This window comes from Pleurodeles waltl, chromosome 6 (assembly GCF_031143425.1).
Source record: "Pleurodeles waltl isolate 20211129_DDA chromosome 6, aPleWal1.hap1.20221129, whole genome shotgun sequence".
Lineage (NCBI taxonomy): Eukaryota > Metazoa > Chordata > Amphibia > Caudata > Salamandridae > Pleurodeles > Pleurodeles waltl.
Window position 1 is genome coordinate 448,047,253 of NC_090445.1, and position 17,899 is coordinate 448,065,151.

A 17,899-nucleotide genomic window follows, 5' to 3' on the forward strand; every position below is an offset into this window, starting at 1 on the left:
TTCCTTTTTAATTCCAAACTCAGTCCAGACCGGTAAGGTCTTGCAGGCAACACAATGACTCATAGGTAATACAGATTGTTCTGTTATCAATACAGTCACTATCTGCCCCTTGTACAGAGAGCTGTCAGGGCTATGATAAAGCTGGGCTCAGGTAGTTCCTGTGCTACCCACAGCAGGGTAGTTTGCATCCTGGGGTACCCACAACAGAGACACAGAGAGGTGCAAACTTTCATAACCTGCCCATGAACAGCCACACTTAAGTGATAAGGAAAGAGCCAAAAGAATTGCCTCAAGTAAAGGATACTTCTCACAGTGAACAGCAGACTGCAGCCCCAAAATGTACTTCCCCAGCCCCATCCAAACCATCTTCTAAGTGTCTGTGCCTCCGGAAAACTTGCTAGCAGCCCCTCTCCGCAAAAGGACCTAATGGAATTTCTAATGGTGCCTGTCTACTCTCTCCGGCTTCCCTGTCTAGATCTCCTTCCGTATGCTTCAGGAATGTCAGAAACACATTTCCACCTTCCGGCGAAAGCAACCTCATCCCCAGCTTACGCACATGGACAGGCCATGGACTTTCAAAATAGAACCCACAGGCCTCCATTACTCTCTTTCACTTATACTTATCCATCTACCACACTGATAACATGCAGAAAAAAGCATCACATACACTTGGGACGTCAGCACTGGGTATCTTCTTTAGCTTGTCCTCTTCTGATTATTAAAACTAATGATTTTAGTCTGCACCAATGATACTAAGTTTGTGTGAAATTTCATTTACGTTGTATAATATCGAGAATTTCACATTACACTTATGTGAAATTGGCAAAATTAGACCATTAAGCCATGTTGCGTAATTATGCTGCATTTGGAGCAGAATCATAGAGTGAGAACAACACAGAACAATGAGAATGCAACCTACTGTTGATGTAGCACTTGTGTTTTGGTGCTTTTTTAGCATGAAATGTGTCATTGCATCACAACTGGGTGGTGATACATGTACTAAATGCTTCATTTGTATTTTTTGCAGTTCTGCATATTTTCACATCATTTTCCCATAATTGTGCCTAACTATATAAAAGCAAATTTCACAAATTTTACTCACCCCCTAATTGTTACTACCCAGTCCTGTCAAGTCATCATGTTTCCCTAAACGTCTTGCCCTCTTGCATTACAGAGGCTGCAGGCTGCACATGCATCTTTAGGCTTTCCTTACCCTGAAAGCCTGTTTGCTCACTAATGGAAAAATGATGGTTTATTTTACGCCCCACCACTTTCAAATTTCACCAGCCGCCACTGCTTCTGAGTGAAAAGGCAGCATGTCATTAGGCAAATGAAGCTACCAAGCTTATTCACGTTTCAATTTTAAGCAGGTCATGCATGCCGAGTGGTCCCGATTTTCAGTAAAGACAGTCTAAAAGCCTGTTTCTATTACCGAACAACAGCCATTCACACCATAACTTCTACACCAAAAGAACGCTCCTGACCTCACCCTTGACGTGACAGGTGAAATTATAAATGTCATGAATAATCTTATAAATGCGTTTCCATGTTGTATTACCCTTAACGCTATGAAAGAGAAATCTTTGCATTAGTATTATTTAGTGGTTTGAGTCTGCGTTGTTATTGGTATAAATACTGTGATGTCATACACACTGCATTTAGAGTGCAAGTTATGGTTTGCATGGCTGCTGTGAGAATTATCTGCACAGCTTTTTTCAGTTTTATATTTGTAACCATAACTGTACTTTGTGTTTCTTTAAGTCAGTTACTAAGGACGATTTTGAACAAATGTTAAGGTGTTGTAATGAAAGCTAACCATAACTTCACTGTAATTTTATTTATTTCGGTAAATGTAAGTTTTTTTTAAATATCACACTGCATCAAAAATTGGGTGCAGGACCAACTACCCCTTACTCCTCACAAATTATACTGGTCACCCAACTCTTGCTGCAAGGCCTTCAGTCAAGCCAAGCACCCATCCTGCAATGAGCGTCCATCCACCCACCGTGGGCCGTGAAACCCCCAAAGGGTAAGCACAGAAGGGATGCTTGCAGGATATGGCCTTTAACTGGTAGTTAACATACGGCATATCTTTTGCTGTGGAGCTGCAAGTCTGAACTATACCATGCTCTTAATTTAATGTACAGAAGTTACAAACAAGTGTGTTTAAGCAGAACAGACAAGCCAAACAAAGGGTTAAATCCATACAATGAGATTAAAAAAAAGAATCACATTAAGTAGGCGATTTGAGTAGGACAGCTGTTTTCCTCTGTAAAGTGATTCTAACATAGGAACTATGAATCAGAATAACTATTCAAGTTAGTAAATAAGTACTATGGCAACAACATGATATTTGACACTTGCGCTGGAGTAATAAACGAGTGACTACATATTTTATTTGAACACGGTTTAAAAACGTCCGATTGGGTGGAGCATTTATTTTCATTGGTATGGTATTTGTGTAGTCAGTGGAAAAAAGCTTGGCTGAATTAAAGTTATGGTTCATTTGTGGGATCTGAAAAATGACAAGCCTGGTAAAACATTAACTGACGTGGCATGACTCTTAACAATCCAAAACGTAATGAACACTGCATATCCCCAGTTATGGTTATCTACTGAACTATAACGACCCCTCCTAATACCCCACCTATGCAGTTACGCCATGTCCTGCATCCAAGTATACCTTCATGTGTTTACCTCTGTCCAGGACCACACCAGAAGCACAAGGCATCCATCTAGGGCACTAAATTAGGTCCAGTACACTGCCTGCACATGTGCCCGGTGGGTTCTGGGTATAACATTTTGTGCCATTTGCCCTATAATCTTGGCCAATCGCAGCTCACCAGTTCTGTAACGTCATGAAAAAAGTTGATAGGTGCCAACCTTGCTTCAGAGCTATTTCAAAGACGAAGACTATACAGAGAATGACCAACCTGATTTTAAATCAACATTATTAAAAGGTACATCAGTTTTTCTTTTCGGCATGACCACAACTTGACCCTTTTTGTCACTGTGTGGCACAGGAGAGCTCCCAAAAACCCTGTGTTTAATTCGTAGCCTCCCCGCCCCCCCCCAACTAATGTTTCCTAGTGTCCTTCTGGGATACAAATGCGTGCTCACTCCCTATTCAACTCCTTTATTCCTCCTTCACTTCTTCTATATTTTCCCTCCTTGATCTTCCATTGAATCCAGGTTAGCATTTCCATTTGAGACCCTCCTACATCCTTCACCTTCAGTGCGATAGGTCTCTGTTCTATCCTCCCTCATATGGCCAGTTACCCTTATAATCTCTCCTCCTCCTTCCTTTTGACACCTCCCATTAATCTTCTTTTGACCTCTTTGAGGAGGAAGAAGAGATGTCCTCATGTGAGCTGAGTTGAGTGAGAGCTCATCTTCTGGTCCACCTTCTTACTAGGTTTACAAAAGAAACATACATTTGTGGATTGGTAAGGCTGTGAGGAAGATGCTACATTGCAATTGAAGCTTTTGGTGGACTTATTCACCTCAGAACGTATTTGTGATTTAATTAGTAAAACAAAACATATAACCTGGTAGCTGCTTCAAGATGCTTGCTGCGGCCAATGTGAGCACCAGTCTTTAGGGAAACTTCATAACGTGATTCTTTTCAAAGAATTCACATGTTCCCAACTTACTTTGTGTAACAAAATTCGAATGGAGGTTGGTCTGAAAAATACTTGCCGCCTACTCTTCTCCTTGGTCTAGCACATCAGTGAATGATCACTATCAGGTGGGATTCTGGGATAGTATATTAAAGCAAAGTAACATAATTCTAATGTGAAAGGATCAATTCCCTTAATGTTAACTATTGTCTAGGACCACCTTTAGTTTCGATGGGTAAGGCACCTTGAGTGCTTAGACAAAACACTGTGCTTGACCGAGGATCACACATTTCTGGTAAGAATCCCAAAATTAGAACCCAAATATTTAGCTTGCATCGTTTAAAGTTGAGCCACTATGCCACATTCCCTCTTTTCAACAAACAAAAGCAAATGACCAAGCCACATCAAATTTTAAAATTCTAAATATAACCTGGCTTAAAAAATAAAAAAAAAGAATATATCAATGGCCAGAATGCAGCACAAAACGCAAAACACTGTTTTATTATATTTGCTTATTGTGTGGATCTTTGGGATGTTTTAATTACTTTTTTAAATCTCATAACTGAAAATGCCTACTTCCATGGGTACCCATTTTTTGACCTTAAATGAACGAAAGGTTGAGCCAACCCTCGTGGTATTTTAAACATATGAGATGCAAGCTGGACATGGATCATAGCCATAAATACTTAGGGCCCGATTTAGAGTTTGTCAGAGGCGTCACTCTGTCACAAACGTGACAGAATCCTGTCCACCATATTTATAATCTATAATGGAAATGTAATACGGCGGACGGGATATCCGTCAAACTCTAAATCAGGCCCTTAATTAGTTATCTTGGTGGTTGTTTGTAGCCATCTGAGGGATAGTCAACCAAATGAGAAAGAGTTAATATGTCTGTATTGGAAATCATTATATATACTACTGATTGAAGAGAGAAGGGTGTGATGTGAACATAGCATCAATAACGTGCTGAGAAAATATGGTTCGAGAGTCTTTCACTGGATGCGAGCCCAGATTAATTCTGATGTTGATAAGAAATGATCTACACATTATTTTACTTTACACATAACAACTAGAAGAATGGGCAGGTGGGTGGCTGGTGCTGCAGTGCCCCCATAAAACGTAAACGACTGAATGAACAATAAATAGGTATTTCAAAAGATTTTCCTCTGTCAGATGTGTATGTTTTAAAAGAAACCTTGACAAATTACTGCTATGCTCCAGTAAGTTGACGTTGATGGATAGCATCCCCACTTGGAAAACATCTTGAGCCCCAATGACTGTATGTGACACGTATAGAACATGTCACTTTGACTCCACAAATAAAGAGGCCCACAAAAAATACATTCATAATTATCAGTGTCACTCACATGAGCTCTTATAGGCAGCCAGGAACTTACCCAGGACACCACAGCCACTATGAATTCTATTCAATCTGACGCTCCCACAGACCCCCGCCGCCACCACCACCACTTCTTCAACCTCAAGAGAAAGGAAATAAGCGGCAAATTAACTACTATCCATCAACGTGGTCACCTTCCCCGAGGGATGGAAGCACAGAAAAGTCAGACACATCCTCAAGAAACCCTCCGACAGGCTTGGCCAAGCCAGCAATGGAGCCGGACGCCTAGTCCGGAGCTCCTGCTGCCGAGTCCCGTAGGGAGAGGCAAATATCCTGTATGGGGCACTGACCAGACCCCACAGGAGAGATCCTGAGCCCTAGGGGGGCATGGGGAGCCAGAGACACAGCCAGCAACGGGCATACAATGGAGAGGGGAGCAACAGTAGGCATCGCAGATGGACAAGCTGAGATGGCTGTGGGCCCCGAGCCGCAGCTCCCGCTATACTGGAGGAAGAAAAACAAAACTGAACAAACGGATGCAGATCGGGTGTTGGGGGCCTATGAAGTCCCTAAGAAAAACCAGCAGCACATCGGGACAACAGTGAGTCCAGGGGCGGGACGAAGCAACGACCGCCATGTTCAGAGACACGGAGGTGGGCCGAGAGGATCTTCCCGGGGAAGAAAAACAAAACTAAACAAACCGAGCTGCCCCGAATATAGATTGGAAGGCCCACAAAGACTCTACAAAAACCAGCAATACCGCGGGACGGCGGCGAATCCGGAGGCGGGTGGATCACCACCACCATTTTCTGAAGCGTGGAAAGAAGATAAAAGAGCGTCAGGGGGCCCAAAAACTCCGGGGAGGAGTGGAACAGTCCTGATACGAGGAGGCGCAGATCCCGAAGACGCAACGGCGGGCTCAGGGGGACACAGCACAGGAGGTTCCCTGAGCTTGCGCCCAAAAACAGAAAGTAACAGAGACAGAAGGGGGCCCAACGAAGGAAGAGAAAAATATAGCACTGTCATATAATGCAGGGCCCCCATGGTAAAACAAGCAAATAAGGCACCCTGGGACATCGGAAAGAGGAGCAGGGGTGTGGAATTTATTAAAATATCTACTTGTCCAGGGGACAGGTTGCTTCTCAAATCTACTTGTCCTGTAAAAAGATCTACTTGTCCCTTTGGTGCCATGTAGTGTGGCGACAAATTATGGCAGCAATATCATTATGTAAGAGCTCTGATAATAGCCTCTCTGATTATGCCAGGGCTACTACCATAGTAGGGCTTGAATACTTGCAATTTCAATCCCTACTGTAGCAATTTCCTTATTTTGCCACCTTTCTGCAGATCTGCATACTGGGGCTGGAGGAAGCAGTAAGCAATAGTTCCAGGGCTGGAATGCCTTTGAGTCTGCAAACCTACTAACCTGCATGTTTTAAAGATTTGCACCAGCTTCTCTCTAATATTTTCCCATAATAAGAAAGGTTGGACATTTACTCCTGACAATGGCAGAATTAGAACTCCTTCCAGGGTTGGGAAGAAAGTGGCTGGAGGGAAAATGAACTTGCAAATGCTCAATAGATTTTCACGTGAGCAAATCTACACATGCGTATTTACCCATGCTAAAATACAGTTCACAAATATTTTATAGGGGTACGACATATACCATGGGTGCACTTTGTGACTTTCTTTAAGAATTTGGGGCCACATGTAGGTAGGTTCAGATTTGCGACTCGCAAATCCAAATGTAGGATGGTGTCCCTGACACCATCTGTGATTCGCAAGGGCTTCGCAAATGCCCACCTAATGAATAATCATGAGGTGGGTCGCAATTTGCAACCCCCTTGCGAATAGCAGCCCTCACAGGGATGGTGGCCTGCTGGAGACAGCAGACCACCATGTCAGTGACTGCTTTTCAATAAAGCAGTTTCTTTTTTTTTTGTAATGCAGCCCGTTTTCCTTAAAGGAAAACGAGATGCATTACAAAAACGAAAACTGAAATGTTTTTGTTTCATTTTTTCAGAGCAGGCAGTGGTCCACAGGACCACTGCCTGCTCTGAAAAAATGTTTACAGTGACATTCACAATGGGGAAGGGGTCCCATAGGGACCCCTTCCCTTTTGCGAAAGTGTTAGCACCTATTTGAAATGGGGGCAAACTGCAAATGGTTTGCTCCCGCGTTCACGGTCACAAAACAATCCTACATTGCACTGCGAGTTGCAATTAGGAAGGGAACACCCCTTCCTAATTGCGACAACCCGTTTTGCGATTCGGTAACCAGGTTACCGAATCGCAAAACTGGGTTTGTGCATCGCAATGTGCTTTTTGCACGTCGCAAACATCGAAAGTCGCTGTTTGTGACATGCAAAAAGCTACCTACATGTGGGTCTTGGTCCCTAATTAGGTCTGGTGTTAACAAAGACATTTTGTTTTTATTAAACTTCTATTTCTCTCTCTTTCGGCTGGCTTTACTGTGAGTGATCGCATTCTGCTCTTCCACAAGGAGCATATTGGCACACAAAGTAGTTTTGTTCAGTGTCAGGAACTACAGTGGCAATCAGTGACGTAACGAAACTGGAGGGTGCCCCTTTGCAAAGAACATGGAGGAGCCCCCTCTCCAGACTCACTCAGGGCAGGTGCTGTGCTGAAGGGGCCCCCTGGAGGGCAGTTGTGGGGTCTTTGCTATGCGACTGCTGGCAATGTGTGCTTTTAGAGTTCAAAAACGTTTTTTTTTTTTTTGCCTGTGTTTGTTACAATGTTGAGGGCCTGGCAGCTTCCACAACAATAAAGTGTTACAAAAGCCATGTCAAAACAAGACACGCATTGATGAAACTAAAAGACTTATAAAAATATGTCAGATCAGTTGGCTTTGTCAGTGTTTGTTTATTTTCATGCTTCCCATATTCGTGTTGAAAATCGTTACACTGATTTTCCAATAGAAATATTTTTGGGAAATACTAGCATGCATCAACACATTTTACTAAATGACACTTCATTTGCATCTAATCAGAGAGCATTCTGGGAGCATTATACTTAGCCTCATAGCCTAAACTTTTCAAACATGTGTATACACATTTTGTTTTTTTTTGTACTGGAACCAACGTCAGTAGTGAAGTGTGACCTTAAAACATTTATTTACAGCACTCACCCTAATAATGAAGGCTTTCAAATAATGAACCATAAATACAAGTTCGAACAGCATTATCTTTTGGAAACACATTACCTCAACTGCAGAGAATTCCACTCTCTGTAAACAAGCACCCAAAGGGTTTGTGCTGCAGAGGGTTGGGCCTACTTGTCCCAAGGACAAAGTAAACATAAAAACTTGTTGTCCTTGACCCCAAACAAGATGTCCATAGGAATTCCACATCCCTGAAGGAGCCTAAGGTGGGGCTGCAGAGGGCCCTGAAGTTGGGGAAGCAGCCCTCCTAGCCCACCGGCGAGATGATGCCCCAGGCGAGATGATGCCTGGGGACGGTGGCAGCTAAGGCCGCAGAACCGGCAGCTAAGGCCGCAGAAGAGAAGCACAACAAGGAGACATAGGGGAACGCACACAATGTGCTGGATCGTGTGGGAGAGCATGAGAACACGCCGACACACTACAATTGAAATGGCATGGATGAGCGACCAAGCAGCAACAACTGGACGACAGTGGAAATTGAGAACGGAGACCCCAAGGTGATCACTCACCCCTCCTTCTCTCAGAAGAATATGGGGAAACAAGGGACTCGCAAAGATAAGCCAACAGGGCCCTCCCCAAGCGACGATACGAGAGAGACAGCCGGAGGGGATGAAGCTCTAACGCAACATACCACAATGATTCTGGTGGCTCTACAGGAATCCAAAATGGCCTTAGAGAATCAAATTGCAACACTTGCCGGGGAAGTAGGTCTCCTGTGTGACAACCATAACAAGTTGAAAGACCGAGTTAAAGCAACAAAAGCATACGCTGGGTGAAACGCCCTGCAGGTAAAAGCACTTATGCAGAAACTAGCACTCATGAACCACGAAGTGAGAACATAGGCCATTAAAGTGGAGGTTGCTGAAAGCCGGTCTCGTCAACACAACATCCACCTGGTGGGAGTCCAGGTAAAGACAGAGGGCCCATCAGTACAACTTTACAGAGAGACTTGGCTGAGCGATGTGGTACTGGGGGGAGCAACCACCAAATTATTCTCGGTGGAATGTGCCCACAGGATCCCGGCAACTCCTCCACTGCAGGGGGCATACCCGAGACCGATAATAGTGTGATTAATAAACTTTAAGGATCGAGATGGGATCCTCCAGGAGACAAGAAAAAGGGGGCCCTGGAAAACTGAAGGGAAAGAGATAAATATCTACCCAGACTACACGAATATGGTGCAGAAACAATGGGCAGCATTTACCACAGTCAAAAAGGTCCTCCCCCACAATGATCTAAAATACGCACTGCTATACCCTGCAAAAGTTCGGATCGAACACAAGAAAAAAAAAAAACACTTCCTGGCATCGCCTCAAGAGGCCTAGGAATGGATAGAGATGCAGGGTCTTCTCCAGGGCAATGGAAATGGAAAAGAGGGTACCAAGACTTGGACCACAGGTAAAAAGAAACACAGAAGGGCGAGGGCCCGGGTGGGGGACCTGCCACTGCACCAACACAGGAACAAATTAAGGCTGCCCAAATCAAGACTCTCCAGGACCTCAAGGGGACAACCGAGATTCAGATAAGCGGAAGATGGAGGGAACTAGCTGCGGACACCAGAGGTAACGGAACAGAACAATCTGGGTCTGGAACAGAACCGGAGACTGATTAGCCACCTCAGGTGACCCCAATGACAGCGGACCTGCTGGAATAACAGATGATTTAAAATACTAATCAATAATACCAAGGTCATGGCTGAGCGGGAACGGACGGAGAGGTGGCGGGGGGGCATCAGTGTGGCCTCCGGCCTCCTTTGCCCCTTCCCTCCCCCTATACGCCCCGTGGAGGTGGGACAGCAGACAACGAACAATTAATGGAACCGGTCCACGTCGCAGAAAGACATACAATGGGGAAAGCGGGTCTCCAACCAGAAGTTCGGGCTAACAAATACCATGAATTGAGGGGGTGGTTAGTTCTACAATCACAGCACAGTAAGGTGGGGTGGGGGAATGGATAACAGTTCAGTTCAATCAGAGGGGGGAATTGGATGTCAGTACAAAGGCCATGGGGAGTGTACGGGAGGATAATCCCTTAAACAAAGACAGACTACTCTCGCAGAAACCATCACCATGAGTAACGAGAAACTGTCCCTCCTCACATGGAATGTGAATGGATTAGGGAATAAAGCGTAGCGGAGCTTAATCCACAAAGCCTTCTCTAGCTATAAATCAGACATAATATTCTTGCAAGAAGCCCACTTCTAGATGCACAACATAAAGCTATGGAAAGGGGGAAATACAAAATAGTGCGACACATGCAATTTACATCCGGTTTTAGAGGGGCCATGGTACTTATTAAAAAAGCCCTTCCGTTTCACACCACCCACCCATAGGTAGACCCACACGGCTGTTACCTAGAAATACTAGGGATGTATAAGAACACACCTATACTATTAGTCAATGTTTACCTACCCCCGGGTCTACAGGGAGAGGTACTCCAAAAAATAGGTACAATACTTATGACTTACCCACCCGCATCAATACTAATGGGAGGTGATTTAAATATGGTAATGGATGCAGAAATGGATAGAGCTAACAAATCGAAGAAAGGATGCCCAACCAGAGGAAAACTGGAAGAGTTCACATATGCAATGGGCCTGAGTGATGTGTGGAGTTCTCTCTATGGACAGCAAAAGGAGGGGTACTCATTATTCAGCTGTCCACGACACTCACTCCAGATTGGACTAGTTCTTACTCACTACAGACTTGCTGACTAGAATTAAGAAGACAGAATATTTGGCCAGGGGTATTAGTGATCATGCCCCATTACAGATGGTGCTGTCTCCGGGACCCCGACCACCAGGGAGTGGATGGCGGATGCAAACATGGCGACTACAAAATACAAAAGTAGTCAAGAACCTAGAACAGGTCACACAGCACTATTTTACTGAAAACGTGAGGTCGGTACAAAGCCCGGTATCCCTGTAGGAGGCCTATAAAGCCACTATAAGAGGGGAGATCATAGAGGGAGAAGTAGGTGAAAGACAGCAAAGATAAAAAAGAATGGTAACACTAGAAAATGAACTTATAACTTTGGAGCAGAGATATACAACACAACCGACACAAGACAATTAAAAAAAAGATGATACAAAAAAGGGAGGAATACAATATAGTGACCCGAGATGAAGTACAACAATACCTACTACAAAGTAAACGGCTATACGAGGCTGAGAATAAAGCAAGCAAACTGCTAGTATGGTTGGGCAAGAAGGAACAAAGTGATTCCCTTATTAGTGAAATTTGGACAGCACAAGGGAAGCAAATAAGGGATCCCAAAGAGGTAATGGAGGAAATGACAGCCCAAATGGATGATTTTTATAAATCCTGCACAAACATCCCAGAGGCAGAAATAGATAGCTTTATAGCTGACTGCCCCATGACACACTTATCCCCCCAGCAAATTGGGGAATTAGAGGAGGAGGTCACAGAGGAAGAAATGATGGCAGCGATAGGGCAACTACAGAGAGGGAAATCCCCAGGACCTAATGGATTCCCCGTAGAGTTTCTTCAGAAGCTCTGTAAGGGGCAGAAACCACATTTGCATGCAGCATTAAAACAAGCTTTTGAAACCGGAGAACTTCCAGCTGATATGAGAACAGCAACGATTATCCTTCTGCCCAAACCAAACAAGCCCAAAGACCAGAGTGATTCCCATCGCCCGATCTTGTTGTTAAATATTGATGCTAAAATACTGGCAAAGACATTGACAATCAGACTGAGAAAAGTGATGATGACCCTGATCCATCCGGATCAAACAGGGTTTATACCTTGCCGCTTTACTGCCCTGAACCTCCGAAGGCTTCATAGCAATCTGGCCTTAATAACAAATTCAGCCAAAGGAAGAGCAATTCTCTACCTAAATGTCAATAAGGCATTTGATTTGGTAGAATGGAGATATATGTTCGGCATACTAGTTAAAAAGAGGTTTGGCCTGAAATTCTGGAGATGGATTGCGTTACTATATAAAAGACCCACTGCAAAAATGAGAGTAAATGGATACACATCACAAGAGTTCGGCCTCCATAGGGGGACCAGACAGGAATGTCCTTTGTTGCCGATGCTTTTTGCCAAAAAGAGGCCAACTGGATTAGAACAGACCCGCTGATCAGAGGATGGCCCACTAATAGTGGCGAGGAAGAGCGGATCTTGTTGTATGAAGATGACATCTTATTGTATTTGACTCGGACATCCTCTTCAATAGGCCGCCTAGTAGAATTTTTTCGGGCTTTTGGGGAGGTATCAGGATTCAGAATAAACTGGGGTAAACCTCTATTATTCCCAGTAGATATATGGGAGATGGACCAAACAATAACACTGCCATTTAAAATGGAACTAGAGTAGTTCAAATACCTAGAAATCTGGATATCCAATAAACCCCACCTCCAGTACAAAACCAATCTACAACCCCTATTGTAGAGATTTGAAACGCAGGTAAGACATTGGCAAACCCTCCCGATTCCATTGATGAGTAGGGCAGCAGTTTTCAAGATGGTGGCTTTACCTCGCTTCCTCTATATTTTACACAACTCCCCATACCCAATCCCAGATACATTCTTCCACAAAACAGACTCTCTAGTATGCACGTTACTATGACGGGAGGGCAACCCAGAATCAAACTGCACACCCTAAAAACGATCAAAATATGAGTGGAACATAGCCCTAACAAATATCCGGAAGTACTACGAGGTACTACGAAGCTGCACAACTAAGCATTATAAAGCACTGGGCCTTCGCCCCACGAGATGACCCAGCATTTCGAGGGGTAAGGGAGCTGATGCACAAAAACAATTACCTGTACTGGCTATCCGGAGGTAAATTAAACCCTGCATTCAGCCCAGCAACAAAAACGGTCATACAAACATGGAAAAGACTCACCGGAGTAATGGATGGGCCACACGCTTGACCCCAGAAACACCCCTGTGGGAAGGAACCAGATTACCCAAGATAAATACCTTAAGGGGCTACAAAGGTTGGAACAATATCAGGATAACGTACTTAACTGACATATGGGAAGAAAACAGGGTGGCACCCTTCTCACACCCCAAAACAGAATATCAAATGTCGGACACATAATGGTTACAGTACGCCCGCCTACAGGAAGCCCTGAAATATAGCATCCCTGCAGAAGAGGAAACACAGGAAACTGCCCCATTAGAAAAGAGGCTTCTAGAGGGGGAGATACAAAGGAAACTAATATCACAGACAAGATAGGGAGGGTGACAACTGCTAAGTGTCTGCAGGGATGTGGGGACGAGGGCACATTCTACCGTATGTTGTGGGCTTGCCCCCGGGTCGCCAGATTCTGGAAAGACTTAGGGAAGACCCGGGAACACGCAACAGGGACCAATATAGAAATGACACCGGAGACAATGATACTGGGGGTATGGGGTCAAACCGACCACATACGACATCAAAAACTACTGGTGAATCTGGGTGGTATGATTGCAAAAAGGGACACAGCCAGAAGATGGGGGATCGGGGATAGCACCAGGCCATAGCGAGTGTTGGGAGATGCTGAATACTTGAAAGGGAACTATACAGAGAGATAGAGGCAATAAAAAAAGTACGAGATGATATGGGAGAATTGGGAGACGGGATAGGTCAACATGGATACTGAGGGACAACCTTGGTCTCAGAATATCTGTGAAGGAAGATGAGAGCCAGGAAAACACAGCAAAGAAACAGCGGCTCACAGGAAACAGAGAGAGAAGGACGGGAATGCCATGTATAATCAAACTAGTACGGGACAGAGAAGGGGACATCTTATGAGGAGAAATGTACTGAGGGAGGGGAAGTTTTCTAGTGAATATTATTATTATATAGTTAATATAGCTAATATGTTGTTTGAGATGTAAGCAAGGTATTATCACAGCCTACAGTAGCACACATGAAAACAACAATAAAATCAACAACAACAACAAAAATCCTCCGTCAAACCCATCAAACTCAAAAACTATTTTACATGTATGCTGTGGGTCACAAATTCTAATCAGATTCACAAACATCATTAGGTCAATGGCCCTTACGTCATGGAACTGTATGCTTACGACTGTCCAGATATTTTTGGTCATATTCACAAATCTATGAGGGTTAATAATGCACCTAATGCAGTGGTGTGTGTGTGTTGTTTGATCACAGGATTTAATCATACTGTGATACACTAGTGAGTTAATTCACCTACTGCAAAGATTTTTGCATAACCTGGTTGCCACTGGCAATCAGTGTAAGTTATCTTCCTAAAAAAAAAAATGCACCGACTGGAGGACACGTTGTCACTGGTGGTTAGAAATCTGCATGCTTCTCAAATTTTGTGAATATCAACATTCAAATTTTATGAGCTTAAAAAAAAATATGTTTAACTCTGTTAACGTGTGTAGTTAGACCAAATGATGTATACACAGCTGAGAGACTAACAAAACAGCTACAAGATATATTACTCTTAGCCACACACCTGACTTCGTCCTCATGTACTCAAGATCACAGTTCCCATACTATTTTTAGGTCAAGCCTAGGCAGCGCATTCGTTGTCTCTATGAGGCATGCTGCTATCTACTCTGTGGGCTTTGCCCACGCCCATCGCTTATCATGGATTCAAGGGTCTACCTTTCGAAATTCCCGTTCTTTCATTGGTGAACAGCTTACGTTTGTCCTGTCTTTTGGCTGTTTTGTGCCACCCAGGAGACTGGCCCTCTTACATGGAACAGTTCCCTTCTGGTCATTTATATTAGTTGCCGCACTCTACTTTTTTCTTTTCCCCCAACTCCTGTCTTAGGATGCTTGTCTTTATTGGCTTTCCGAACACAACCACCCACTTCCCCCTCTGCTCTCTTCGCTGTGCTCGCTTGTTTTCTTTGACATGGGCTTCAGTACCGAGCGGCATTTGTAATTTTCATTGCCACTACAGATCAGCATTTATTTGTAATTTTGTTTCCCTTCTGTATTTGGTTTAGATGGCTACTGTATAATTTTATTTGTTCCAATCCGCATATTTTATATATGAACTGGGAGAGCTGATGCAGAGACTCAAGGCCTGTCACGACAAAGCTCTCCGAAGCAGCGTACCCTTATGCTATTGGTTAAAAAGCTTAACCTTCTTTCCAAGTGCCCAGAGTATGGGGAAAGTGTTTGACCTCATTAGTGTGAGCAAGGTGCCCAGTCCTTATGCAGTGGTTCAAAAGGTAGCTGAGGGGGCATGCAAATGGCACACGTGCGTGGGTACTGCCATGTTTCTCACAGGTAAAGACATATAGTTGACAGGCCATCACAAGGACCCAGGACTTCTTCAAGGTCATGTGGGATGCCAAGCAGCCAGAGATGTGTTCAATTAAAAGGTATGGGTGTGGAGGCTGAAAAAGGCCTTAGTAAAAACATTAATCATTGTAGCGCTTTGAGATGTGTCTCCCATCTCCTCATAGGGATCTGAACACAAGTAGGGAATATTGGAGTATAGGTGCCCTCGAGATAAATTAACACTTTCCTCCCCTGTGAGGATTGGCAGCCCCTAATCTGGGGTCTCCACGTCTGTGAGTCTCATGAGAAACTGGTAGAGAGAGAAGGCTCTTAAGAATGGAAAATGACATTTTGTAATTGAATCTCTACACAGTACACCAGATACTGCGGAGATTACGTCAGTGGCACTGCAGTTTCCCACTCCCTGCTGCCTTTGCAGCAAAAATGCCCATCCCTTCTCCTTCGCTTGGTGCAGAAGCTTGGGGGTCCTCAGCCCCAGATGTTTCTTTTCCTCCTGATGATACCCCCCCCTCCCAAGCTTCCTCCCTCTGTCCCCTTTGCTGGCCTTCTGCACCCTTCAGTGGGATGGTTCACGGATAAATATGAACCTGTTTGTGGTTTACTTTTTAAGGGAGCACTGACCACATATCAAAATACCCAAACCACCTGTCTCCCTACCGCCACCAACGTAGAGGGTGGGAAAACACAACAAAAGTCACAGATATTACCAATGAGCACAGCCTCAGGGTTCCACGCCCCTCCCAGGGTGAATTCATGGATGACACATACCCCAGAGGGCTTGATTCCTACAAGTGTCTTGTAGTAAGTGAGAACCTAGGGGCCTTCCATCTCAATTGGGACTTATATTCCCTTGCAGTGTGTGCAGAAGGGAGTTGGGGGAAGTATAATACCGCTCTCAATAGGAGCTGGGGTAGCGCCATGGTACTTCTTCATTCATCCATCCATCCATCTACGAGCATACATTATTTTGTGGTGCATTTATGTAACGCTTACTATGTTTGACGAGTAGTAGATAGGAGAGTCTAAAAACAGCCCTTTATGATGAACTCATTTTACACCAGTTTGCTTGTAAGGTAGTGCAGGGGATTAGGTCTCCACTGTAAACGTGTGTAATTTTCAGACTACAGTTTCAAATTCAGAATGACTCGTTTCTGCCCCTCTGTTTTTTTAAGGTCGAATAATAAGAAACTTTAAGGTCGCTTATAAAAATATCTGCTGTCAAGGTGGCAAGAGAATAATCAATTTGTGATCTGAGTTATGGATATGATCACTATTACTAAACTCTTGGGCAGATACACTTCCGTTGTTCTTAAATATTGCGACGTAAGGCGCTTCCAGGCACGTCCCGAGCAATGAATTTTGACACATGCTGTCTTATCCTGTAAAAGTTCAATCACGTCATCGGTTCAATCACGTCATTGGTACAATGTGCTGCATGGCTAAACGCTTGTGAGGTCCAAAATGCGAGACCTATTGGCTATGCCGATGCTTGTTTATACACTTAGAGCACTAAACCCCTCCATCTCACTCGCTAGCTGGCCTTCTGTTTTAACCCTTCGAACTGTTCGCTTCTCATCACCCCCGCTGAAGTATCTCGCCACTTTACCTCGAGGCCCATGTCACGACTCTCATTTCATTCTCTCTCTTATTGAATCCTTGCCTCTCTCCTACTGCACCACGATTAACTCTCTCATACTCCCTCGGTACCCTGGGCTGTAGGTGCGCCCCAGCTACTTCGCACTCTCATGCAGCTCTGAGCCCCACATTTACGTCACCACGTACTTATTACCTCTATCAAGTGCCTGACTCTCTCAGGCCGTGTCCAGTCCCGGTTCCGGGACATGTCTCGGGGTTCCTTCCATGCTGGCACTTCTGGCTCACATGACTGGCCCCACCTCCACCCTCTCCCATGTAGGCTGGGCTCAGTGGCAGCTATGGTTGGCTGGGCCCGTGTCGGCGTGCTACTATTGGACAACAGTAGGAGGCTCGACAGGTTTCCTGTGGTTCAATTAGTCGACGTGCTAAGGGGGCTCGTCTTCTCGTGACCAAAAGCGTCATTACGCAAGTGCTGGAGCGCGGGAACGTCACGACGCGACTAGAAGGACGCTCGTGTCATTGAGGCTGTGCGTAAATTGAGAATCCTAATTACCAACTTAGAAGCAGGAAGCTAGAGTGGATATCTTTCAATAACGAGGGTACAGCAGTGGGTGTGATAAACGGAATGTCTCACATAAACACGGGGGTAGGAGGGAAAGTAAGTAAATTGAGTCAGCAAGGAAGTTAAGTCTGTTGGAACTGAAGCAGCAAAGGACGTGGGACCGCGGGGAAATCAAGAAGTATAAGAATGTAACACACACACACAATGCCTATGCCAATAGGTCTGGTTTATGGATGAAAGTTACTTTTGTGTCTTTAATGGGTTTAGGCACTCAACAAGTAATCTACACACACTTTGTCAATCATCTTTCATCCATTCACACACCCACTGACTCATTCTTGCATTCACC

General features: G+C 44.4%; 1 protein-coding gene across 1 annotated transcript in view; it reads right to left on the bottom strand.

The window, feature by feature from the left end:
• The window catches only part of LOC138299875 (Krueppel-like factor 15), a 34,854-nt gene extending 17,546 nt beyond the window's left edge, over positions 1-17,308 (bottom strand). The window contains exon 1 of the mRNA XM_069238557.1: positions 17,182-17,308. The gene's annotated coding sequence lies outside the window, so the exon portion shown is untranslated. The remainder of the gene's footprint in view (positions 1-17,181) is intronic.
• Between the last annotated feature and the right edge of the window lie 591 nt (positions 17,309-17,899).